Here is a 27,118-nt window from a genome sequence, read left to right as displayed (position 1 = left end):
CTAGTGAATAGGTACGTACTACTTTTCGATTACATGTGCTTTGCTGCGAGCATTTGCATTGCTCTCCACTCGCACGCTCGAACGCTCTGCGTTTTAAATTTGCTTAAGCGCAGCTTGTTAGTATTGGTGGCATTTGAGTCCGTCGTCACGCAGCAAGCAGATTTTTTGCGACCACCTCACCGGTGTTTGTCTCACCGTAGTCCATTCATAGCCGATGGCAGTGGCGCTCAGTTGCCGCTGCCGCTTTGTGTGTGCATCTGCCGTGTACTCGCGGGCTTCACAATACAACGCACACAGTGGCACTACAAGCGCACACAAATGTAGCTTGCTACCTCATTAACGTGTTTGTTGCCATAATGCTGGAAGGGGTGGGGCAGGGAGGATCGCCAAGCAGGGGACTGTGTGTGTGTGTGCATATGTGCCGCGTGCACTCTACTCGCTGTGCTCCTCTCCACCGTTCTTCGAACGCCCGTGCTTTATTGCCATTTCTGCTTGTTGTACCTATGCCTATGGATGGGTGTGTGTGCGTCTGCCACTGTCCGCGTGTTCCAGCTGCGAGTGCGAGTGCGGCTAATTTGTCTTTTTTAGTGTGTATTTCTTTTATTGTTATTATTATTATTTTTTTCTTATTTGATATTTTTGGTTGTGTGTTTCCACGCGGTGAGTACCCATACCTTTACATATACATTCATACATACATACGACTACCGCCTGTGGGCTTAGTTTAGCGTTTGGCGGTTGTTGTTGGCCTGCTGGCGGCTGGCTGGTAGTCTGATTGCTGGTTGCTTTTGCGCTCGAGCGCTTACTTGTCGAAGAGCTTTCGTGCTGAGCGGTTGGTGCGGCGTGAATTGCCTGCTTTTGGTTTACTTTGCTTAGTGATTCGATCGTTCGATTATTGTGTGTGTGGTGTGCGATCCAGTAAGTTTGCTATTCGTTATTGTCGGTCGTTCGTTGTTGGCGGTGTCACGCGTTTTCTGAGCGTTTCGAAGTTTTCAATTGAATAAATTGTACGAATTTGCAAAATAATTTGCATTATTTATTGCCGAAAAGGAAAAAAACAACAAAAAATAGCACGTAAATTGTGTGTAAAATAATAACGGTACGTTAAAGTGTTTTTAAGTTTTTTTTTGAATTTCTGAAAAATAAAAGAACAAAATTGTGTCAGTTTTGACGTATATCTGTCCACTGTGCTGGCCACCTTACTTGTTGCGCTCGCCTTTAGTGCGCCTTCTGATTGAATTTTTTGTACCAATTTCATTTTTTTGCTGCAAATTTCAACTCGAAATTTGTTCTTTCTCAAAACAACGGTAAATAAAAGCACACAATATCGTTGCAACAACAACAATGACAGCAAAATCAACGACACTCGCCCGCAACAATAATTTAAGTGAAAATTGAGTGGAAATAAAATTGTTGTTTTTGCAAAAAAAAAGCATTGTTTGTCACCAGATTTAAGAAAAAAGCAAAATACCATTTTTTTTTTGCTTTTTTTATTTTTGTATTTGCCCACTTTGGTTGTTGTTAACTGATCGTGCAATTTTTTTGTTTTTGCTTTTTATCTCATTTGCTAGTGGCTTGTGCGCACATTGTTGCTGTGGGCGCTTGCTTTTTGCGCCTGTCGCAAACATTTTGACATTCGTCGTTTTGTCTGTTTTTGAATACAAAAACAAAATAAAAAAAAAACTTAATTGAAGAAACAAAAAATCAGCGCGGTTTGTCCTTACATTTGGCTTTTATTGTTTTGCGTTCGTTTTCGGTGTGCCAATGTTGTTGTTCGCGTTGCTGTTGTTGTTGTCGTCACCACACCGAAACCGCATCAGCGGCAATAGCCACCAAGTGGCAGCAACACCCATTGATATCGGCGACATATGGTTGGCGCAGTCAGTCGTTTATCGCTTTTGAAACGCGCCGCGTCGTCGTCGTGAAGTGTTTCTGCGAAGAAATCAGCCGCCTAATAGCTGCATAAGATCTTCAGACACACAGCGCATGAAGAACAAGCACAAGCAGATACATTAAAATCATATAAAAACTCAGATGTGCAACACAAAACCCAAAAATAAAATTAAAAAATCTGCAACAACAACAGCAACACAAATTAAATAAAATAAAGTAGAAATAATCACAGCCGAAAGCATTGTTGCGCCCGATTTTTGTACGCGTTGAAGGACTTTCGTTGACATTTGGTTTTTGGCTGCAGTCGCCGCAACTGTCTGCAAGAATTTCGTGTTCATCTTTTTTTTACATTCTAAATTTTCAACTTTTAACTGCCAGTTTTTCGTATTTCGAGGCGGGTGTGTTTTAACGTTTGTATTGTTTTTTTTTTGTTGGTGCGCACGAATCTACGCTTTGCGGTGCATAAATTTAGCGTGTGTGACATTGAAAAAATAACAACAAAAATATTCATAACTTTTTATGTTTTCTGAAATTTCTATAAAGTTGCACATTTGGTACAATAAAAGTGAAAGCGTTTGAAAACAATGCAAATGAGTGCTCTAAAAATGCAAACAGTGCTGTAAAAATAAATGCAACAAAAAATTAAAGTTGTAATTTCGGAAACAAAAATAAAATTTTCATATGTGAAAAGCGTCAATTAAAAAGTAAAACGACCAATAACCAGAAACCAATAAATCTGTGTGCAAAAAAAAAATCTTTTAAAGATTAAATGCTGAAATAAATTGATGTGAAAAAATATTTTTTTAAACAAACAAAAAATGCTAAAAAAAATTTGTGAATTTGTTCGAATAAATTGAATAATTTCCGAAAATTACTTAATTCGAATTTGCAATCAGTCAATAAATCACTGCTGGAAGTTGAAATGCTCACGACTTACCTGTTTTGGTTATTTATTGCTTCTAGCGTGCGTTCTGAAATTGAAATACTAATGATAATTAATTCCAAAAAAATTGAGAATTTCAATTTTTTTGAAAAAATTTCAGAATTTCAAATTAATTTTTATTTTTTTTTTGGTATTTTTACGCAAAAATTAATAATAAATTCATGTGATGAGCATATGAGCGCAAAAGGCAAAGAAATAAATTAATTATATAAAATCATTTTATTAAGAAATGTAATAAATAAAAACAAAGGAAAGTTAACTGAATAAAATAAAAAGGTTAATAAATATAAAACCGTTAACAAAAGAAGTAATATAAATTTCATAAAATAAATGATAAGAAATACAAATATAAAGATAAAATAAACTACAAAATTAAAAAAGGAAAAAATGTGATCATAATAATAATTTAATATATGTAAATATATATACATATATATATATATGTATGTATATATATAAGGTTGAAAATAATAATATATTATACATAAAAAAGACAATAAAAAATAAAAAAAATTTATAACACAATAAAAGTTATAATAATGTAAAAAATAAAAAAAATATTCAAGAAAGTGCAGAATTGGAAAATATTATAAACATATAAACAAAATTAAAGATATAATAAATGTATGAATAAAAAAATATATAACGATCTAAGAGTAAATACATTTATTTATAAAAATTGTGAATTATAACCTTACATATACTGAACTATATAATTTAAAAATAACCAATTAGTCAATATCTAAAATGAAATATTAAAAAATAAGCCACATAATAGCTACATAACAAAATATATATATATATGATAAAGTAGAAAAAATAATAAGCAAAAATTAGTTATACCTAATTGTTATTGAACATATTAATTTAATGAAACTAAAATATAAGTAAGATTAGAAAAGATAAATTATAAAAATTATTTATGGAAAATAAAAATTAAAAATACTTTCATTAAAATTAGTTCTAACGAAATAGTGAACTCTGTTAATCCAAAAAACTATTTGTAAAAAAATATTTGCCTTCATTTCACAAAAAAAATATATTTTGCTTAGAAAAAAATTTTAGTTCATTAAAAAAAATGTTTACTCACATTTTTTTAAATTAATTACCAAGCACTTTCTATTTACATTAAAAATATTAAGATAATAAAACTGTAATATAATTAAAAGATAATGAAAATACACGAAAAGATAAATTAAAAAAAACCCTAAGAATACACTTCAATTAAATTAAAAATGTTGCATTTAATAAAAGAAAAATTATTTATTCAAAATTATAATAAAAATCAAAAACAATATAGTACATTCTATTATTTCAAAATAAAAAAATATTTTGAAAAATTATATAATTTAAAAAATTGGTTTCAAAAATAGTTTTATTTGATTAAAAAGTGTTTTTGAAAAACAATATTTCTTTTAAAAAAATGTTTGAAAAAAATTTTTCTTTAAAAAAATATTTTGAAAAATGATATCATTGAAAAAGTTATTTTCAAAAATAATTTTATTTGATTAAAAAGGTATTTTGGAAAAAAAATTATTTCATTGAAAAGTAATTTTTTTCATTAAAAACTGTGTTTCGAAAAAAAAATTTTGATAAAGAAAAATTCATTAAAAAATATTTTGAAAAAATTATTTCAATTCAAAAATAGTTTTATTTGATTAAAAAGTGTTTTTGAAAAAAAATTATTTAATTGAAAAAGTTGTTTTCAAAAATAATTTTATTTCATTAAAAACTGTGTTTTGAAAAAAAAAAATATTTGATTCAAAAAAAGTTTTGAAAAAAAATTTCATTAAAAATATTTTGAAAAAATTATTTCAATTCAAAAATGTTTTGAAATTAAATACTAAAAATTTCCAATTTACCTATTTAGTCCTTATTGAATATCAATTTTCGTGATTTTTTTATTTAAAAAATTTTGTACAAACTTCCTTTGGCAAAAATATTATAGAAAGGTATCCTTTTTGGATGTAAATGCTCTAAGCTACGTATTAAATATTACCATGGCTAACTGGAGCATTCTCACATTTTTTTGTCCTCATAAACTCCAAAATCTGCCTGAAATATATGAATATATTACGTGTTACTGATATAAACACAGTCAAAGATGATTAATCACCTTGCTAACAATCAAGCTTTGCAGTGCAAGAAACCTCATCTAACTGCTAACAAACGCATCGAAAAACCCCCGAAAGCTGTGAAGATCATATGAGTCATATTAAACGATTTTTTTGCATAATGTACTAACAGACATATTTTAATTTAAATTCCAATTCTTTCTTTTTTGTGTTTTTTGCTAACTTGTTTCGTAGATTAAAATTTAATTGTATGCAAAGTACTTGAAATGACTTCACAGCTTTGATAAATTTTTCGAACAAATTCATCAATTAGATAAAAATTTGCATAAAACATTGGCGAATTAAACCGAACTTAACTAAAGTACTTAAGTGAACAGAAAAGCAACCCTGACACGTGTGACCTTTTTCTCACTTCATACTTACACACACACACACACATTTACCGCCAATACATGCACATATTGTTAATTATGCTAATTAAATTTTGTATATATCACCTCCACTTATAGTTTACTACATACATACATACATACCTAACCTACATGAGCCTACACATATGCCTGTGGACCTGACTGTCTGCGGATTAATAAAACCTCAATTAAGGCAATAATATTTGCTTAAAACTACATTCAAATAAAAAACAAATTCTGTGAGTCAATGAAAAGTGCTTGACAAAAAGATAAAAAAAAAACAACAACAACCACAGCGTTATAGTTTTCAATTAAAAAAGTGAGGAAGAAAGTACGTCGTGTATAGTAGAAAGAAACCCAACCATAGTGACACACAAATACAAAGCAAAGCAAAATATAAATATTTTCTAAGCGGATTAGCTGAGGAAAAAGTAAAAAAAACGCGCTCCACACTACAAAAACTACCAACTGTTGGGATAAGGGTGAGTTTAGTTGGCTAATTAATGCTTAGATACAGTTTTGTTTGAAGTTGCATGAAATTTCCACAGTTGCCAAGCAAAAACAGTATAAAGATTATAGCTATAAAGTAAGCGCTATGACTGCGTGCGTGTGCGTGTTGTAAGTGTTGGACTTTAGCTTATGTGGTTTGAGAAATACTGGGTGGTACTTATGAATGTGTGTGTGATGTATGTAAAAATTATGAATATGACTAGTAAAATTTAAATGCGATAAAGTTTTATTATGTAATAATATAAATATGTATGCTTCCACATGTGTATGTATGTATGTATGTATGTATGTATGACGTTTGCGCGCTTAAATCGACTTTGAACTTTGCGAATTTGTTTTGTATTGTTGATTACGTGCGCATTTTATTACAAATGCATTAGGGTGTGTCAACATTTTTTTTTTATTCATACCGGTTATGGAGTTAAAGAAAAAAAAAAAAATTAATTTTAATGAAAATGTTTCACAAAACACGATTTTTTTTGGGTAGTCATAATTTTTCGAAGCATTTTGAATTATACTTCAACTTTTGAATTATACTTCAACCATCATTCATTTTTGTAAAAATATTTTTTTGTTTTTTTTTTCTTGCATTTGCAAGAATATTAAGCATAAAATTCTTCTTCACTGCCAGCCACCTTTTTTCGAAGGTCGTCCTGGAGATGCGTTACAAGAGCAAGAGAATCCCAAATATCACCAAATCAATCATCGATTTTTAAAATGTATTAAATTTTGTGAATGTATATTACTTTTATTTCTTTATTAAACAAACATCTATTAAAACAAAATCTCAAAAAATTGCGTTATTTCCGACTTGCAAGTGGTTATAAGCCCTTAAAAGAAATTTAGAGGTAGGAGGCCTCTTATTATTAATATTAATAAAAAGCTCAGATTTTAAGGTACTTTCGTTTAGGCCAGAAAATCTTTAGCTTGATCTTTTTTCTCAAAATAAAAGTTTCCAAAAATTACAAATCTCGTAGACGTTTTCTTTATCATGCTTGAAAATATTTTACGACACAGCTCCATTATTATTCCTTATTACTCTATTTGCTTGCTTTTAATTCGTAATATACTATTTACTCAACTGCCATTGAAAATGCTTGAAAGTACAACTGCATAAACTATAATTTACTATACACACACATATACATATGTATGTAGTATATATAGGTATGTGCACGAGGGCTAATATGCAACAACCATAAAATAAAATCAGCAGGTATGCAATTAAACAGTTGTAGTTGTAAAGGGCACAAGCGAAGGAAATGATCGTCATGCTATGCTTCTTTTTTACAAACTTGACCTCATTTCATAATTCGATTTTTTTTCAAAATTGCAAATTAAAAATGTAAAAATTTGTATTGCTAAAATACTAAAAATAAAAGTACTAAAGATACGTAAAATTAATTGACATTGAACACTTACATACCTTTAAGGTGTGTATCGAAAATTTGCTTGTATTAAAAAATTATAAATGTATAATGTTTGAAAAAAAGTAAAACTAAAAGAGACTACAGTTAAAAATTTAATTAGAGATTGTACAAAAAAAGGTGTGTTAATATAAAAGCAAAAAATTAAATAAATTAAAAAAATATTCCACACCGGCATTTGCCACAACAAATCTACATAAAAATTTTTAATCGCAAATGTATTAGCTCAACATGATCAACGAAACTTTTTGCAACCGCAAAAACCAATTTTTTTAAAAAGAAAAAATTCTTGGAAATTGTTAAGTTTAACCAATCTTGGTACTTCGAAAAAAATTACTTTTTAAGGGGGTGGGTAAGTTTTTAAAGGCAAGAAAAAGAATATATTTGTGTTTCCGGCGACATATTGGTCGTTTAGAAAAAAATATAAAAAAAATGCAAAAAAATATTTTAAAACTTTACTTCCCCCCTTAAGATAATGGTTTCGCCTGCAAAACTACTTCCGCATGTTCAATACCTTGTATGAAAAACAAAAAACAAAAACACAAAAAAAAGAATTTTTCTTCGAAGCAAAAGATTTAGCAGAATTTGGTTTTCTCTGAATTTGTAAGTCTTCAGGTACTATATTATGTCTTGTATTTCGTTACCATCACTTTTTTCTAACATTTTTTACTGTTGGGTCTGGTTTGTGTTTATAAATGGTTGGAAAATTCAAAATTTTCAGAAATTTTTTACAGTTGGTCTATTTTGTGTTCAAAAATGCTTGAAGAATTCAGATTTTTTCGACATTTCTTGTTGGTGGTCTACTTTGTGTTCCAAAATGCTTGGAAAATTCAAAATTTTCAGAAAATTGTTGTTAGTTGTCTATTTTGTGTTCAAAAATGGTCGAAAAATTCAAAATTTTCAGAAATTGTTTTACAGTTGATCTATTTTGTGTTTAAAAATGTTTGGAGAACTCACATTTTTCCGACATTTCTTGATGGTTGTCTACTTTGTGTTCAAAAATGGTTGAAAAATTCACATTTTTCAGAAATTTTTTACTATTTTTACTATTAATTTTATAAAAGTAAAATTTATTAATCAAAAATACACTCTTGGTATAAATTAAACCCAAAAATGTTAAGGAATGTATATTTGATTGTGGAGAACATCTTTCCTATACCACTTAAAAACATATGAATTCATTGGTATAAAATTTATTTTTTATTTGGAAAGTGCACAATCTCTCTAACTATCATATTGCGTTGCATTTCGTTTGCTCACTGGGTTATCAGAATAATTTTTTGAAAGTAAACCGCAATGCCAATGTAGCAATTATATTGCTCGCGAGGCGATTACCACCGCTGCTGGAGTCGGTGCATGCAATAAACAGTAGAATTAACAATTAAAGCGTACAAAATAAATATGTATGTATGTATATAAATATATCTACAGTTTTGTAATAAATTTTGAAAATTTTCGGTGTGCAAAATAAGGGAAAATAAATATGAAAAGTAGTAATAATATAAATCTAGAGGTTTATATAAATATTTTTATCAGGTACTGTTTTTTCTATATGAGCTATTTTTTGATGTATTTCTGTATGCTTTATACTACCCTAAATATTTTATGTTCTCCGAAAAATTGTTAAGTTCGAACCACTATAGCATATGTATAGCTGCCATACAAACTGACTGTTCAAAATCAAGTGCTTGTATGAAAAAAAATTTTATTTGTGAAGGGTATTATAGCTTCAAGTCCAACTACTTATTTTATGACATTTCTTTTATATTATTTAAACTTTTAGTATATTTCCTATATTATATTCCTGCTAACCAACTAACTTTGGTCCATTAACTAACTTTAATAATATTCCCATTAAGATTGTTTTTATTTTTCTTCGTCATTTTATTTTATCAATACACGTACACGTTGAACGTGCTCTACTTCTATTAATAGTTTGAATGTCATAGCGGGAATGAAGCAAAAACATCAAATATAGTATACACATACATATGTATGATGATAGCAACTAGCCCACCTTCAAATACCCACACAAACAGCATATATAAATAAATTTGTGTGCATTTTCATTTCCACGAATTTCAAATTCGGCATTTGATGCATTACTTGTCTTGGCGCACTGTTTACTGCTGCCTAATTGCTTAGCTAGTAGCTAAGTTGCAGGCGCATGAATCACAATAATCAATTTTCAATGACTTACTAATCTGATTTCGCTTACGCAGCGCGGAACTTGAGTAGTCCATTTTTGTGCTGGCTGACCTTTGAAATAATAACAAAGAAAGAAAAATAAAACAACAAGTCACTAACAAATACAGAGCGGAAAAAATAAAAAAAACATTTAATTGAAATAAAAATAAATACCTATATAAATACTTGAAAATATAAAACAAAACTAAAAAAGTAAAATAGCTCGAAGTATTTATTTGCTAATCCTAAATTGTTCTTTTTATTTATTTTTGCTAAAATCATATTATTTATTTTAGTTTCTTATTTTTTTTGTTAACTTATTTTAATTTTTAATTTTTTTTCAATTTTTAATTTTTAAGTTTTTTTTGTTAATTTTTACTTTTATTTTTAAATTTTTTTATTAATTTTTTTCAATACATTTAATTTTTTCATGTTTTTTCTTGCACGCCATATGTTAACTTTTAAAGAATTTGCATACATGCATAAATTAAATTCTTAGCTGCGAATATTTCATTAAATTAATGTTCACGCCACTGCTAACTTTTAGTGGTTTAACCGCCCACCTAACAGTAAAAAAGCGTTGTTTCGTTTTTTTTGTTGAAATTTCCGTTTTTATAGGTGCAAAAACGACATATGTTCAACTGCAATTTAAGCTGTTCACGCAATCAGTGGGTGTCTTCAGGTTTTTTTTGTTTGGAAATTTCATTAATGCATAGGCGGTTATTAATAAGCATCTTGCAAACGATCAAAATTGACACGAAAGGAAGCTTAAAATATTATTGCAGTTATTAAAAGTGATGGATTATGTTTAGCTTTATGCAAATTGAAAAATTTATCTTAATTGATTATTATTAATTAAAGTTATCTATTTTTAGTAAAATTCGATGAAGCCAACATTGTTTTAAACAGGGCACAAGGCTTTGAAAATAGTAAAAATTGAAAGAAATTCAAAAGAGCTTGAAACTCATTGGAAGATAAAGTTAAAATAAAAGGAAAAATAGTTAACGGGCTATCTGTGGAGGTAAACAGTGAACGGTTTATCTGGGTTTCCAGCAAAGCTACGAGTCCTATATAAAAAGGTTACATGAAAAAATTTACAACTTTTGTTTCAAAACCTTTTTGACATAACCTAAAAATGAATATGAAAAAATCAAATATCCATTTTTTTTTAGTTCTATCTCGTAACAATTTTTTTTTTTATTTTTATTTTGTCCAAATAATATTTCTTTATGGAAATTTGGTGTAAACTTACCTACTTATGTTCTAAACACACTATATTCCTTTTTTATTAGGCGGAAACCCATTCCTCGGGTAAAACAACCATTTTTCAACAATTTTTTTCTCATACAAAAAATGAAATATTTGCTTAGAATTCTTCATTGTTACAAACATACACTATTAACAAAGATATTCTAAACTTTTTGGAATATTTATATTTTAAAATCGTCCATTGCGACGCCATTTCTGGCGACCCCTCGAAAAAAAGATGCGTCCGCGTTGGCAAAAAAAATCCATGTTTTAGTTAAAACTTTAGCTTAGAACTTGGACGAAGGACGATGTAGGCTGAAATATCTACTTTCTGATGGCATAAAAAATATGTGCATTATTATACTAAATTTTCTAATGCATCAATGAATTAGAAAATGAAAGTAAAATGGTGACTGGTTTTATAAAAAAAAGTTATGGGTTGCAATGGCTTGGCTACACAAATTTTAGACGTGAAAAAAACTCTTTAAAAAAACAAAAAATAAAAATAAAACACACGTAATTACAGTGTAAAAATACACTTATCTATATATTAGTGTATGTTTATTTATTTAAACAAAAAAAGCAAACTCTAGGCGATTAGCATTCAGCGTGACAATGAAAGGCGTTGAAAAGGCGTGTTGTTTGACTCAGCGTGAAAAGAAAAGCAAAAAAAGCGAGCAAAAATTAAAAGGAAGTGCCATTACGAGCAGAAACAGCTGATATTCATAAACACTCGTGCTCAATATAGTGCGAAGTGAGTGTCGAAGCACAATAACGTTGTCATTAAATTGGCAAACAACGACGTTGTTTTTTTTATAATTTTCGAAAATTAAACTACACGTTTACCACACTATAAGCTATAAAAAGTGGTGATTAGTTTAAGCATTAAAAGATACATATATACTAAAGTGAATTCTAAGAAAAAACAAATTAAATCATTATTCATTTTGTTCATGTCTTAAATTCGCCACGGCGCTTCACTAAAAGCAAACGGAAAATCTTCATAAGTGTTTTGGTGTTGTTTATTTTTTACTTCAGCACCTTTTATTGTGTAAAAAATAAGACTTCCGCAGCGGTCGTTTGTGCAAGAAAACGGAAATCGAGAAGGCGTAAAATATTTTCAGGTTTCGTGTTAATTTTGCGCCTCATTACTCACTCAAGTGAGTGTGAGTACGTAGTGATGCATGAGCGAGTGAGTGGCGGTTTGGCGAAAAACGCTTTGATTTTCCATAAACAAAACAGTTTCTTTGTGTTTCGTTATCTTGTTTTGGTTTTATTTTTTCTTTTCTTATTTTCAACTAGCACATAGTTCATAGTAAATGTATGTATATATATTTCTTTATAAGATATTTGTATTCGTTTTATCGTGGCTTTTGCTAATTTTTGTTGTTGGATATATTACACTTATTGTACTGATTTCCAGAATTCTCCGTTTGATTTTTATTAGTGGATAAAAATGATGAAGATTTGGCTTTCATGCCAATTTTGCAGAATTTTAAACTGGGCCAATCAAGAAATAATGATAACTTTAATAAAAATGTATAACTCAGGTTTTGAGATATTTGAAGCTCTGTACAAGTCCTTTTATCCCCAAGAATAGCCGCTATCGGACCAATCTAGCTTACAGCTGGCATACCAACTGAGCAATCACAAACAAGATACAGATATTTGATAATTATTTATTATTATTATTTTTTTTGTTTATCAACACACAAAATATTTTACATTTTAGAAGCTGGCAATGATATTTTAATGTAGGTCTTGTTTGAAAAAATATTCCTTGTAAAAAAGAACTCAGAATTTGGATTTCTTGTAAATCAAGAGCAAATCAATATTTTCTTGTAAGCGCTAAAGTTCATTATAAATCCATACATTTCTGGGAATTACTCTTAACCCTCAGAAATATTGCAAAAAGCCAGCAGGCAGACAGCTGATAATTCAGAATATTCACGAAACAAGTTCAACATCATATGACATCAGAAAATCCGTACAAAAAACTGCTCATAAACACTTAAACATATTTGTACTGTTTTAGTTGTAATTTACATATACCATTAATTATTATTTATACTATTTTTCTCACACAAGATACCGGTATTTTGACTTGACTGTTGGCGGTTAACAGTGTGACGCAATAGCTTGGGCTTTACTGCTTACTCATCTGTGTTAAACGGTTTTTGCCATGTAATACTTTTGCGTATTATGTATATAAACATACATACAGACATATAAATGTTAATAGTATAATACTACAGACGTCATGGTGTCACAAAGCTGAAAAAATTTGAAATTTTTAAATTTAGATTTTTTTTCAAATTTTTAAATTTTGATTTTTTTCAAATTTTTAAATTTTGATTTTTTTAATTCTCAATGAATGGTTTTTTGTTTAAATCAATATTTTTTCCACTAAAAATATTTTAAATTTAATTTTAATTTGTCCTAGTGGCAGAAACATCAGAAAAGTTTTATACTAAATAATAAATTAAAAATAAAGATTTATTAAATTTAAATTGTTTTAAATTTTTTTTAATCTAAAAACTTTAAACTTTTTTGAGCTTTGTGCCACTAAGACAACTTAAAATTAAATTTAAAATATTTTTAGTGGAAAAAATAATTGATTAAAAAATAAAAAAAAAAAAATTTAATTTAAAAAATCTTGACTACTTAAACTGAATGTATGTATATGCATTTCTCACATTTAGAATATTGTCATTTTTTGAATCAATATTTTTTCAACAAAAAAGTATTTTATATTTTAAATTTTAACATAATTTATATATCCAAAAATACTGCCAACACCGTAATTACAGCCAAAAAGTGATGCAATCAAAGAACACTTGCTATTCCTATCAGCAAAATATCGGCAAACCTTGATATGTAACATATTTCCAAGTGATAAAAGCAATCATTATGCCTTTGACCTAAAATCGGTATTAATACTATATGACAAGTGCTGAAGCTAGACAAATGCTATATAACCCAACAACTAAGCAGACAAGTCCGACCGCAGTTAGTGCGAAATAAATCACTTTTCCGAATATCTATGTCGGCACAAAATAACTGAAATAGTTACGTACTTATATGCATATATATGAGTGTGTGTGTTTGCACATCGAAAAGTATTTAAGCACTTAATGTTAGAATAAATAAAGGTGTGTTATTTTGGTCGCCGTTGACTTTGGCGCTTGGCACTGAGCATGGCATGCCGTTGGTCGCTGGCGTAATTTCGAAATATTTCACCAATTTGTTCGCTTTTATCGCCTTGTGGCATTGAAATGCTTGTTGCAGCTGATAATAGACTAATCTTTTACGAAATATACGAATTGCGATAAAACTTCCTTATCTACTGATAACACCAGTTATCTGCGGTGGTGTTCTAGTTATGTGCTCTTTATTTGGAAATTGAACCACCTGTAGTTGACGTAAGTGGGCAAAAAATATCAATTACGTGGCTGGTGCAAATATATAGACATAAGTGCATAGGCATTTACATTATTACTAATAATTTGAAATTTTCCGAAGAGTTTACTCGGGAAAAAATGTTATATTTTTCTTAGCTTCCACTCAAGCTTATCTTATCTGTGCATTTTATACGTGGAAGTATGACTTTTGTTTTATTAATAATTTGTTAAATTCTTACAATGTTTACATTGTATGCGCTCAGCAAAGAAATCATCTGTCTGTCAGCTGCCGTGCTTCCTGCAAATTAAGAAATATTCACATTCCACAGTACAAAAAATGTAATTATGAAAGAAATCATCTATCTGAAAGCTGCGGAGCTTCCGGTTAGGCTGCAAATATGTATTCATATTTCAAAATGTCACAGAGACAATCGGAGATTACAGACTCCCATGCATCTGTTTTAACTACCGCAATTTCAGCTTAAGAAGCTTCAAAAAATCAAATTTTTTTTTTGCTTAAATCTGTTTAAAAATAATCTGAGAATATGTCCCCAAAGTTATAGACGGGAATTAGAAATAGAAGGGAAATGGTGACCGAGCGTCTAGCAGATATACGGTATTAGCGCTTGGGCAAAACGCGAAAACTTTCATGCGCGATTTCTCGGTTTTTCATTTTTACGATTTTTCTTAATTGGCGGACAGGATAGAAAAAAAACTAAACGTCGTATGGAATTGGGGCAAAGTTTATTATCTTTGGTATTAAATTACCTTCTAATGGGTTGTCAAAAAAGTCTTGCGGTATTTTTATTGAATTTTTTTTTTTATTGAAATTGAAATGAATTTTTGACGACTCATGTCCAGCTCTTGACCGATGCTACGGCTGCTACCATGCCGGTCTCTTTCGACCAATTCAGCGAATTTATCGCAATTTTCGACGACAGGCCTTCCGAAGCGTGGCGCATCTTCGACCACATCTGCACCAGAACGAAAACGTAGAAACCATCGTTGTGCGGTGGAAATGGAAACTGCATCGGGTCCATAAACTGCACAAATTTTATTGGCGGCTTGAGATGCATTTTTGCCTTTATCGTAGTAGTACTGTAAAATATGCCGTATTTCCTCTTTATTTTGCTCCATGTTTGCGACGCTATAACTCACGAAGGACTTAAAAGAAACGACAATCAATCAAACACGTGTTAGCGCGTGAAATGAGCTTTTCAAAAAGGTATAGCATGACCCGATGCGGCGAATAAAACAAGAACTACGGGCTTTCAGCGCCAACTAGCGAAAATACCGCAAGACTTTTTTGACAACCTAATATTTAAACCAAAAGAAAACAACTAAGAAAAGTCAAGTTTGAACATATTTTTAAACAACATGAAGTAAGATTTTTTTCGTCAAAAACCACTTTTTTCAGTTTTTAAAAAATTTGTAAAATTTTACACTTTTTTTTGGAATTTTCTTAGTTTAACTAGAAAAAAATTTATTAAAAAAATATGAATCCCTTTGAATTTTTTGTTTCCGATATAAATTGGGACCTGCATCCTGCCCGGCGTCCGACAAATGCACATGCGAGATGCATCGTGCAATTGCTTCCCAAAGGTAGAATATCCAAGATTTTGTATCCAAAAAATTTGTGAATGATGTTTAATTATATAACTATAAACCCTAAAAAGTTCGCTTTAATCAATTATTTCTTTCCCAAAAAAATTCTCAAAAAAATCGATTTTTGAAGCCCCTAAAGCAGAAACTTTAAACATTTTTAACCCTAATCCGTTTCGGATAAATAAATCACTCAACCAAGCATATAACTACAAGACCATATATAAATAGCTAACAATAAAAAAAAAGTTTTCTAACATTTGCTAATTATAGATATTGCTTTGTTATTGTGGTTCAACATTCTGGCGTCGAAACAGAAAAATATACATCTAATGTCTGTAACTATTTATGTACATGGGTGCATATACATATATTTCCCTTCTCATATACAACAGATTGTATCTGTGGGTGCTCTATTTCGATGGCGGCTCATAGTTCCCCTGTTGGCTAAATATTTATTTTATTTTGATATTTTATCTGCCTCATATTTATGTTTCTGTTTTAGTTTATTATGTGTGCTTGATACCTTGTGACGCTTTCCTACAATTTTTGTGACTTTTTTATGTTTTAGTTTGACAAGTTTATTTAGGATTAGCTGTCTTCAACCTGTAGATGCTTGCATTTTCTCGATTTTATGGGCTTTTGTGGTAAAATTTCAGAGGTGTAAACTTGAAGGACTATAATTTTGTACAGTTATGTAAATATAAGACCCGTTAAGCAAAAAACTAATACTGTTTGTGTATGAAAAAAAAAAATTTATTCGTAGCATACGAAAAAAGATAATACTTTGTTCTGAAAGTTTATGTTTTCTATGTATCTATATACTATACATATACATATAAATGATTGTTTGTCTGTATGTCCTTTATGGAATCATAAACTATATATTGTATTTGATCATATGGTAATCTTTAGCAAAGTTGCTGTGCATGAGCTAAGGAGTTTCTGAGCGAGTACGACCAATTTTTGACAGATGACCGAAGATGATTTCGCACTTTCGTTATAATTAGTTTATATCATCACCTAAAATGCAAAATAACATAACATCACTTTTCATAAGTTTACAGGTGAAAAAAAAAACGATATAATAGAACCCTTTCATATTAAAAAAATGAGTTTTGGCTATAAAATGGTTATATATTGGTTATATCTGAAAATAGTATGCTATATATATGCATGTAATATGTTGTAGTGAGTCATAAGCAATAAAAACTCAATTTCGATTTTTTGATGATACGTTATTTTATTATTTTACATTTTAGGTGACGATATTCTTATCTAGTACTAGGGTGATATAGGCTCCTCTAATGTCTATAATATTGTAGTGATTTGTAATATTTGAAAGCTCATAAATAAAATCATACTTTCAAAATTGAAATTATAATTTACTTTATTGATTTTAATTCATATTTTATACTGTTCAACACAATTCAGTTATAAATATATGTATATTTTTATTGAACTACTTTACTCTGTGTATGTATTATATACCATACATATACATATATATAATATATGTATAGTACATACAATATCTCCAGTCATATGTCTGTACTTATGACTAGGTTTCAAAGATTCCGATTCGCAAACACATTGCCGCAATGTCAATCGCCTACGTCAATAAACGAATGCAGATAATGAAAAAATAATAATTAATTATGCTTTGTAGTTTCTATCTTGACAAACTGAAAATACAAGAAACTAACTCAAACATACACTAAAACATATACTTACATACTTGTATAAATATGTAGAAATTTAGTCAGCAGTTGTCATTTATTAAAAGCCGAAGCACGTGCAAATTGATTAGAGTGTTGGCTTTGCGAACTACGCTTGTATTTGTGTAGTTCTAAAATTAAAGCGTCTAACTTGTAGCTAAGTTAATAAATTCACAAATAATAATGTGGATTATTCAAATATTTATATTTAATTTATTATGGATTTATGAGTCTTATATCAACTGAATTTAATATTCCATTTATTTCAATTCGAAAGAAACTTCTTTTCAGCGAATCATAGCGGATTTCTGTTAATTAAGTTTAAGTTTGTTAAGCTATTGGCTTAGAATTTATTAAACGAGTTTACTATTAAATATGCAAATTTTTTTTATCATGCCAATATAGCACGAATATACATGTGTAGGTATATAAGTATCTGATTTATTTTTGGCGTAGAAAAACGATTGAGATCTGAACCAGCGAATCCGGATTTGTTGCAATAAAGCTTTCCCTCCCATAAGCCTATTTTATATATTTTAAAGTGTTGTTAGACCCACGCGTATTAGTATTTTTAAAACTTAATATTTGTAACTTCCATATACTTGACCCAGTGATATGCCTATCTAACCACAAACTAACCGCAAAATAATTCGAGCATATGAAGTAAAACCACATTAAACAGAAAAATTCAAGAACAAAATTTAAAAAAAAAATGTACATATATATACACAGATGTATAAGACTTTGCATAAATACAAAACTTATTATAAAATATCAATAATTAAATGGAATCAAAGTACCTTAAACTATGTCCAAACAACCTCCTAATCGCCCAATTAAAATAATTTCAGCAATTTAATCTCTAATTGTATTAAATTTGTCGCATATTAGTGCAATTTCAACTAATTTTAGCTGGAGTTTCATTGGTGTTGCCAACCTATAAAGTGAAGATTTGACAGATAATCCAATAGCAGAAAAATCAGAATATATATAGTTATTGCTCACGAAAAAGTTGATAATTATTAAAATGAACTTTAGCTTTGATATACATATATTAGGATGACGAAAACGTTGGGACAAAAATCAGTCAAATAAATGTTTTATTTCAAAAGTTCTTTTTGTTCAAATAAAGGATCACTTTGTTTTTTACTAAATGTGGTCAAGGAAAAATACCATATATTTTTCGTTTCTTTGTTATATAAAATTAATATTTTTCCTTTCTTTGTTATTAAAAATGTGGTTAAAATAATTTTAACTATGGAATAACCTATAATATCTGTGGAAAAATTACCAAATATTTTTCGTTTTTTTGTAATCAAAAATGCGGTTTAAATTATTTTGACTACGGGCAGGCGTAAACTACGATATCTGGGGAAAAAACCACTTATTTTTTGTATATTTGTTATTTAAAATGTGGTTAAGCGAATCGCGCCAAACACATTCTTTACAGAACGTGAATTTTCGTAATTCAGTTGAACGATTTGGAAGCGTGGTTCAGACGGTAGTCTTTCCATGATGAAATGCCAAACAATACTGGACAAAAATAACATGACAGCTTGATACTATCCACACGTGATCTTCAAAGACGGTTATTCAAAAAAGTACCTCTACATGGATCACATGTTAATAATACTCATTACATACATATATTTTAAGATATATGTTTCCGTTTTATTTCTAGGGGCCCCCCGATGACCTCTACATCGAGGCACAGAAACATCAAAAGAAAGAAAAAATACTTCGCAATATTAAATTTTCAAGCTTATTTCCGACTCGAAAAGCCTCTTATAAAGTCCCTTAGCTATTAAAATCTATAAATTTTATCAAATATCGTGAAAGCATAAATCACAAATGGTAGATGTAGATCGTTTAAGCATTTAGTGTATGTTGCATCATGTGCATTTTTATAATAATATTGTCAAAAAAGTCTTGCGGTATTTTCGCTAGTTGGCGCTGAAAGCGCGTAGTTTTAGTTTTATTCGTCGCATCGGGTCATGCTATACCTTTTTGGAAAGCTCATTTCACGCGCTAACACGTGTTTGATTGATTGTCGTTTCTTTTTAGTCGTTCGTGAGTTATAGCGTCGCAAACATGGAGCAAAATAAAGAGAAAATACGGCATATTTAACAGTAGTACTACGATAAAGGCAAAAATGCATCTCAAGCCGCCAATAAAATTTGTGCAGTTTATGGACCCAATACAGTTTGCATTTCCACCGCACAACGATGGTTTCAACGTTTTCGTTCTGGTGTAGAGGTGGTCGAAGATGCGCCACGCTCCGGAAGGCCTGTCGTCGAAAATTGCGATAAAATCGCTGAATTGGTCGAAAGAGACCGGCATAGTAGCAGCCGTAGCATTGATCAAGAGCTGGGCATGAGTCATCAAAAACTCATTTCAATTTCAATAAAAAAAAATTCAATAAATATACTGCAAGACTTTTTTGACAACCCATTATAAATAATAATAATAAAAAATAAATACTCTAATATAAATATAATAGTAACCGAAAGTATCAAATATATAAAATCACTTTTAAGCCGCATACAAGTTTTCCAAATATGGCTACTAGATAACGTTTCACTACTAATCGAAACTATTTTTTCCAACTATTTTTTCTCATGAGAAATTTAATGCGCCAAATGATCTATTGCCTGGAATGTGAGTGTACGATTGATTTTAGTACTCCCATATATGTTTTCCCGCCAATGCAAATGGTTATGCCATAGCAAATTAATTCAACTGCAAGTATTTATTGCCGAATTTTTACAATAATTGCACGTCACGCCGCGGTGCATCGATAAAAAGTGAAAAGAAATAACTTTCGCGAGTCTTTAAAATCGGTAACATTAAAGGATTTTTAATTGCGCACCATCAAAGTGCCAGCAACATTTTATTTTATACCATGAAATACACATTTGAATATATTTCGAATACCCAACGATAAACTGAAATTCTTTGGGGTTTAAAAGGTAATTTTTTCGCTTTTTTAGTTTACGAAAAAATATATATAAAAACCGTTAAACCAAGTTATAAAAATGTATTTGCCGCTCATGCAAATCCAAGCGCAACAAGCAAATAAAGTACAGAGAATCGAAAAAGCGCGCGTAAACAACAACTGCAAGGCCAGCAATTAAGTAAATCAAGTTACGACGTTTGCACTTCAGCGGAAAAACGGAAAATTAACAAAGGAAAAACAACAACACAACGCGCTGCCATCCATCAATTGCTGACGAAATCGTTTAATCGTTTCACAATTACAAAAATCATTTTTCTTTGCCGAAAGTAGTAAAAACAAGCGTTTAAAATGAAGTAAGCACTAACAACAACAGACCGTGGCTCCGCCAACGGACTACCGGAGGAAATCGGTGTCGTTTGACTTGGCAGCCAACGTGAGTGTGTTGACCTCAACGGTGGCGGCAGCAAAGACGAGCAGTCTTTACCACGCGCTGATGTTGCAGAGTTGCTAATAAAGCTTTAAACATAACAATAGCAACAACGGCAAGAAAGTGACATGTGCCAAAATGTCTGAATTGGTGGCAAAAGCGCGCAAACGCTGATTAGACAATTTAAACGCTAACTTGGCAACTTGGCGCGCGAACTACATTCATATGTGTTATACAGACATGGCAGCAGCTAGAATTGCCAACGACGCATGAATTGCCATTTCAGTCCATTTCTTTGCAGACTTTTAAATTGTACTTTAACAAACTTTTTTTTAATTTTATGCCATATGCCCGTGTGCGCAAGGTTTTATGCGCTTACTCTTGAGTTTTTATGCTCAATCATATCTTTTGTGTGGTATTAACTTGTATATAATATTGTAGATATGTTCATTTACATTATATTTCAACGTAGTTATGATTACAAAACACTTGCGCTTGCCTATTCGTTGTGCTTAATGCGTTTGCGCCAAGTTACATGGCCAGTACAACATGCGCATGCGCGTAACGAAGATGTGCTTAATTGACCCACAATGGCTGCTGGCATACAGCAGCAGCAACACACGTAATAAAAGTGTAATTATTACATGTGCAAAAGCGAAGTAAAACATTTATTACAAAATTATATAAGTTTTGTATAAAAAGTTGCTTTAAATATAAAAATCTAAGAAATATCTATATAGTGTGATAACTCATGGAGTTGACTTGAGTTTAACTTTTTTTTTTCAAATTATTATTAGGGGTTTTTCAATAGGGAGCTACAAAAGTAGACCGATAAGGACAGCAAACGACGCCATTTTTTCCCGCTCTTTTGACATTTCTCTTCAGTAAGATTTGCCATTTCATCATGGAAAGATATACGATCCAACAGCGAGTCGAAACTATTAAAATTTACTACCGAGATTCGGAGTCAGTGGCTTCAACTTTAAGAGCGTTTCGTCCAATTTATAGTTGTCATAATCATCCTGTCAGATGAACAATTGAGCGTCTAGTGAAAAAATTTGAATCCACAAGCATAGCACAAAATGTTCCCGTGTCAGTGAGACAAAGAAGTGCTCGTAGTGTCGAGAATATTGCTGCCGCTATCAATTGAGGAAGACCCAAATCAGTCTCTTGCACATCGTTCTCGAGCGTTGGGCATCTCTGTGACATCGCAGTGGCGAGGTTTGGGAAAAGATCTTGGCCTACATCCTTACAAGATCTAATTGACGCAAAAACTGAAGCCGCTTGACCGCCAGAATCGTCGTATGTTCGCGAATTGGATTGAGCAACAACTTGAAAATGATCCGGATTTTCATCGAAAAATCATCTTCAGCGATGAGGCTATTTCTGGCTGAATGGCTTCGTCAATAGGCAAAATACTCCATGATTCACTATTGCATTCCGAAAAAAATTGCGGTTTGGTGTGGTTTATGGGCGTTTTTGATCCGTACTTCTTCCGTGATGATTAAGACCGGCACGTTACTGTGAATGAGAATCGCTACCGCTCAATGATAACCGAGTATTTTTGGCCCGAATTAGATAATATGGACTTGGACAATATGTGGTTTCAATACGGCGCTGATAGTCTTAGCGTTTTGTTTTGAAATTGTTGGATGAATTTCTTATTATTTGCGTTGGCACATCGCCAGAGTTAATGTTGAGTTGAGCCACTGAGAAGAGCAGGGGAAAAAGGTCTCATCCTCGTCATCACGATTTCTTCCTTATTAAGAAAATAGCTAATTTTTCACTATCTTTTAACTTTCTTGAATTTTTTAGAATATGACAAATTATAGTATATAAATTTGGAAATAAATTGTATTTGAAATAAACTTTTTGAGGGTGATATTTTAATGTCTAAACTATCGAAATATTACAAAAAAAAATTGGGTTTAATATCTGGCTTCTTTTGCTAATTTCATCCTTATGGTAATATCGTATACCTGGAAAAAGCCACCTACATTTATGTATATATGTTTTATGTAATAAGAAGATGGTTAGAGAATGTTGAAAGGCCCGACTGTCGTGGGCATGGACTTCTTGTTGTATCATCATGCGGTTATCCTGAGTAACTTTAGCCAGTTTGATCTCCGTAAAACGTTCAAAATCTCGCCAATTGTACTAGCTTTGTTTTTCTTTTCGTAAAATTCATAATAAAATTTGTATCTTTTATCCAACATGTGCGGTATAAAAGTATTGCGCTTTAGTTGCGGTTGCGTTTTCTGATTTCTCGGTTTTTATTTCTCTTTTATCGAGTTGCAACATTAACTGCGTTTTCACGCCACAATTACGCAAAGCATTTACGTGCTGCCTGTAGCCATACACATACACACCTGCATGTGTGTGTGCTAAAAATGCGCCAGACAAATTACAAGCAAAGCGCGAAAACCACACACACACACACACATGTGTACATGGCACATAGCAATGTAAGTGATCATAGCGAATCATTGTTTCATTCCATTGGCATATTTCTGTTTTAATTCAATTATTTCTGCAATTCTTTGCATGTAAATTCACTCGCATGTGTGCATTAAATTTTTATATCAGCGATATTCGCGAGCATTTTTCCCACAGTCATCAGTGCTATAAAAAAAAAAAAATAATAAAATATAAAATTAAAATGAAAATATTAAATACTGACAAAATGGCGGCGTTTAATAAGAAATTAATTGAATGGAATTTCTTTTAAAATACTCACTATTTTTGGCCAGCCAAAGTTGGATTTTCTTTCATATTAAGAACGATAGATCATTCTGTGAATAACTCGCACAACATTGACAGTGATTGGATCATTTGTCTTCGAGTAGTCACTCAAGCAACTTTGTAAAATGTAGTTTTGAGAATAACGAGTTTAAAGATCCTCGTATGCTGATGGAGTTGATTCAACTGAGCGATTACATAGTAGAATGAAAACAATCGATTTAAATTTTAATATGTAAAAGCCTGGCAAAATATGAAAAAAATTACTATTTATTCTAATTTACTGAATTTTTTAACATTTGTACTTGCCTCTAGCCTAGCAAGGCTTATATTACAGCAATTGCATTGGAATATTACTGTTTTGCTTTATTAAACACATTTAAATAAATTTTTTTCTCTTCTGTCTGCGGTGCGTATTCAGAATTCATATGAAATATTAATTTCCATCATTTAAATGCAATGACGTGCCTTACCTGTACTCATACATAATTATTCCATGTTTTCATGCATAGCTTGGTAAATTCCCGCCTGCCTTGGTGGGTTGTTATGTGTTTCCCAGTACACAGTGCACATTTTTATATTCTCTTTAATTGCTTCGCTAGAAAAGAATTGGCTTTCACTTAATGCATATGTAGGCTCATAGAAATGGACTTTTACACACCAACAAACACACAAACGTGCTTCCAGCGAAGTAAGTTTTGCAATTGTACCTCCCTATGCATACAAATTAAGTTATAAAAAGTTAGTATTTTTTATTATTTGATAATTTTACTCAATGAATAGTACTTGTAGATGACAAATAAGCTAAATGTAATAATTGTAAATTTTATAGCACATACATACATATGTACCGTACATACACCTTTATGCAATATGTATGACAGCTCAGGCCGATTTCCTTAAAGTCATTCATTTATTAGACTTTTCTAGGTAAAATTTGTACATTTTATTGACATGCTATAGGAGAATCATGTTAAATGCAATTCATGCTTATTTTTATGATATTTAACTGACACGTATGTTACATGTATATTAGAGTGGGTGAAACAACGGTTTTTTTTTTTGCTTGAATTGAATGCTTTACAAAAAAGGAAAGTCTTTCCGTTACAATTAAAAGCTCAAAGAAATATCTCTTATCGAGAGAAGCGCAATATTCATTTCCCCTCTTCCTCGTTTTTTGGGCAACTTTCTGTTTTGATTTCCAAAATAAGTTTCGTTTTTGTAAAAAAATGTACGCTTCAATGTGACCTAAAAAATGCACAATATTTTTAAAAGTTTTATTTCTTCGATGATTATCTATATTATTTCTAAGAAAGGCTTGGGAAAATTTCAGGTCAATCGTCCAAGCACTTTCGAAGAAATCTTCCTCACTGTCTCTGAAAACAACCTTTCGAATACAACACGCTGAAACTTTTGAGATCACTTTAAAAAATTTCTACAAATACCCTCATAACTTCGAAAAAAAATTTCAAAGAATATAACATAATAGATAACTTGGCGCATTTTACGTCGAGATCTTAAATTGAAAGAGTACAAGAGACAGCTTGTGCAAAAACTAAAGCCGCTCGACTTTCCCAAAAGATCCGACATTTTCGAGTCAAATTTTCTTCAGGGATGAGACTCATTTCGGACTCAGTGGATATGTAAACAAGCAAAGTTGCCGCATTTGGGACGAAGAAGAAACCTGAGGAGATTCAAGGTCTGTCATTTCATCCAGAAAAAAACAACGGTTTGATGTGGTTTGTGAGCCGATGGAATCATTGGTCCATATTTCTTCAAAAATGATGCCAGTGAGAACGTAAGCGTCAATGGCGACTATTAAAGGGCCATGATAACTGACTATTTGATGCCTGAAATAAGCTCTTCGGTGAGCAGATAATTTCAAATTTGGGCTGGTCGATTGGCCACCAAGATCGTGCGATATCACATCGCTAGACTTTTTCCTGTGAGGCTAAGTCTAAAACATCACACATGTTATTCGCCAGTCACCAGTCGAAATGCTCAAACGAGTCATCGAATATTGGACTCAATGAATGAACCAGCTGAAACGTAGCCGTTGCTAACATTTGAAATAAATGGATAATCTTCAAAAAATAAATGCCAAAGGATGTTCTTTCGAATAACACAGCCCGACAAAATTAAAAAAAATGTTTGCTTCTTTGAATTTATCGACTGATTCTAGTTAATTTAGGCGCGCTGAATTCAAATCTGTAATCAGTTTGTCTCTATCAGCTCTAGTTTTCCTCATATAGCCTTTTTATACCCTCCACTTAACTTATGACCTGAAAAAAAATAAAAAGCTATATCATGAAAACTAGAGCTTTTTCTTTAAAAAATTAAGGAACCCCGAAATGGATTACTATATATTTAAAAATTTAGTTTAAAAATGTATACCCAGTTCGACGAATTGCTTTTGCGAAGACCATTTAACTCGAACCGTGTTAGAAAATAAAAACAGATAATAACTGAACTGACATATAATCTACACAAAATTGTATACAAGATACATATGTTATTAATATTCCTAAGTTTTAAATATATTTTATACTGATATTGAACGAGTTAGTGAAACTTTTTTTCCTTGTCTTTCTTTATAGAACCTGATTAGCTGACGGCTGTTTTTATCAACTGAATTCGTCTCGGACTTTTCATCATTAAAAAGGTAAATAGACAATTGTGAAATTAGTGTCGTAAAAACTCCTAAGTAGTAATTCAATCAACCAGTAATTACTTCAAGTAACTTTAACTTGTTATCATATTGCACTTACATTATTCTCTCATGCAAATCTTTACTGTTAAATTTTATAACTTATTACTACTATAAAATCTAAATCTACGTTTAATTTAATTGTTTAATCGTTCCTTGAACAAACGTGTCTCCCTAACCTTGACGGACGTATCCCACAAATTTTGTCAAGATCATGTCTGTCGCACAACAGTAAGACTACTTAAATGTGAAATGTTTCAAACATACCGTCAAATAGTGGAAACCTTGTCTATTCTATTTAAAATTCAAACCGAAAGTACTTTGACCCTACAAAACGTAATTTTTTTAAATCTCTGTGTTATTCTGTCAGTCCTCACATTTTCAACTCTAAAATATAATAAGTCTCGCAAAATAAAGTAGTATATTAGAAAGCACAGTTATTTCGTACATAAACCTATAATCGCTTAGCCGTGTATAATTTTAACAAAGAGTAGAAATACGAGTGAGTTTAACGCCATTACTTTAATGTCAATTTCAAGAGCACCAATTTAGTCACGATCTTCATTAGGCTAGATCAGGCGATATGAAAATTGCGCAAAGAAAGACATGCGTGTGTGAGAAAATGTGTAGTGTGTATGTATATGGATATTTACATTTAGACACACAATTGTGAGTAAATCGCCAAACCAGTTCAGAAGCTGCGCAAAAACATCAATCCGTGAGACAGCAACGTAAGTCATCAGCGGGACGCAATGCCTCAACCAACAACGACACTCGACAGTCAACAAGCAAAGTCAAGTCACCGCCACTGACAGCGCCAATGATAGCAGCACACAAGCAGCTAGGCTTGGTTGAATGGCTGCAGCTGCTGAGAC

The 27,118-nt window shown here is 31.1% G+C and overlaps 1 long non-coding RNA gene across 1 annotated transcript; it reads left to right on the top strand.

Annotated features, from left to right (window-relative positions):
- The first annotated feature begins 888 nt into the window (after positions 1-888).
- LOC120772982 lies at positions 889-26,198 on the top strand. Its single transcript, XR_005705117.1, has 3 exons — positions 889-1,099; positions 5,421-5,803; positions 26,134-26,198. It is a non-coding gene; the product is annotated as an uncharacterized LOC120772982 (long non-coding RNA).
- Positions 26,199-27,118: the final 920 nt, after the last annotated feature.

This window comes from Bactrocera tryoni, chromosome 3, assembly GCF_016617805.1.
Source record: "Bactrocera tryoni isolate S06 chromosome 3, CSIRO_BtryS06_freeze2, whole genome shotgun sequence".
Taxonomy (NCBI): Eukaryota; Metazoa; Arthropoda; class Insecta; order Diptera; family Tephritidae; genus Bactrocera; species Bactrocera tryoni.
Note: the sequence above shows the minus strand (reverse complement) of the source record. Positions and strands in the feature narration are given on the sequence as shown.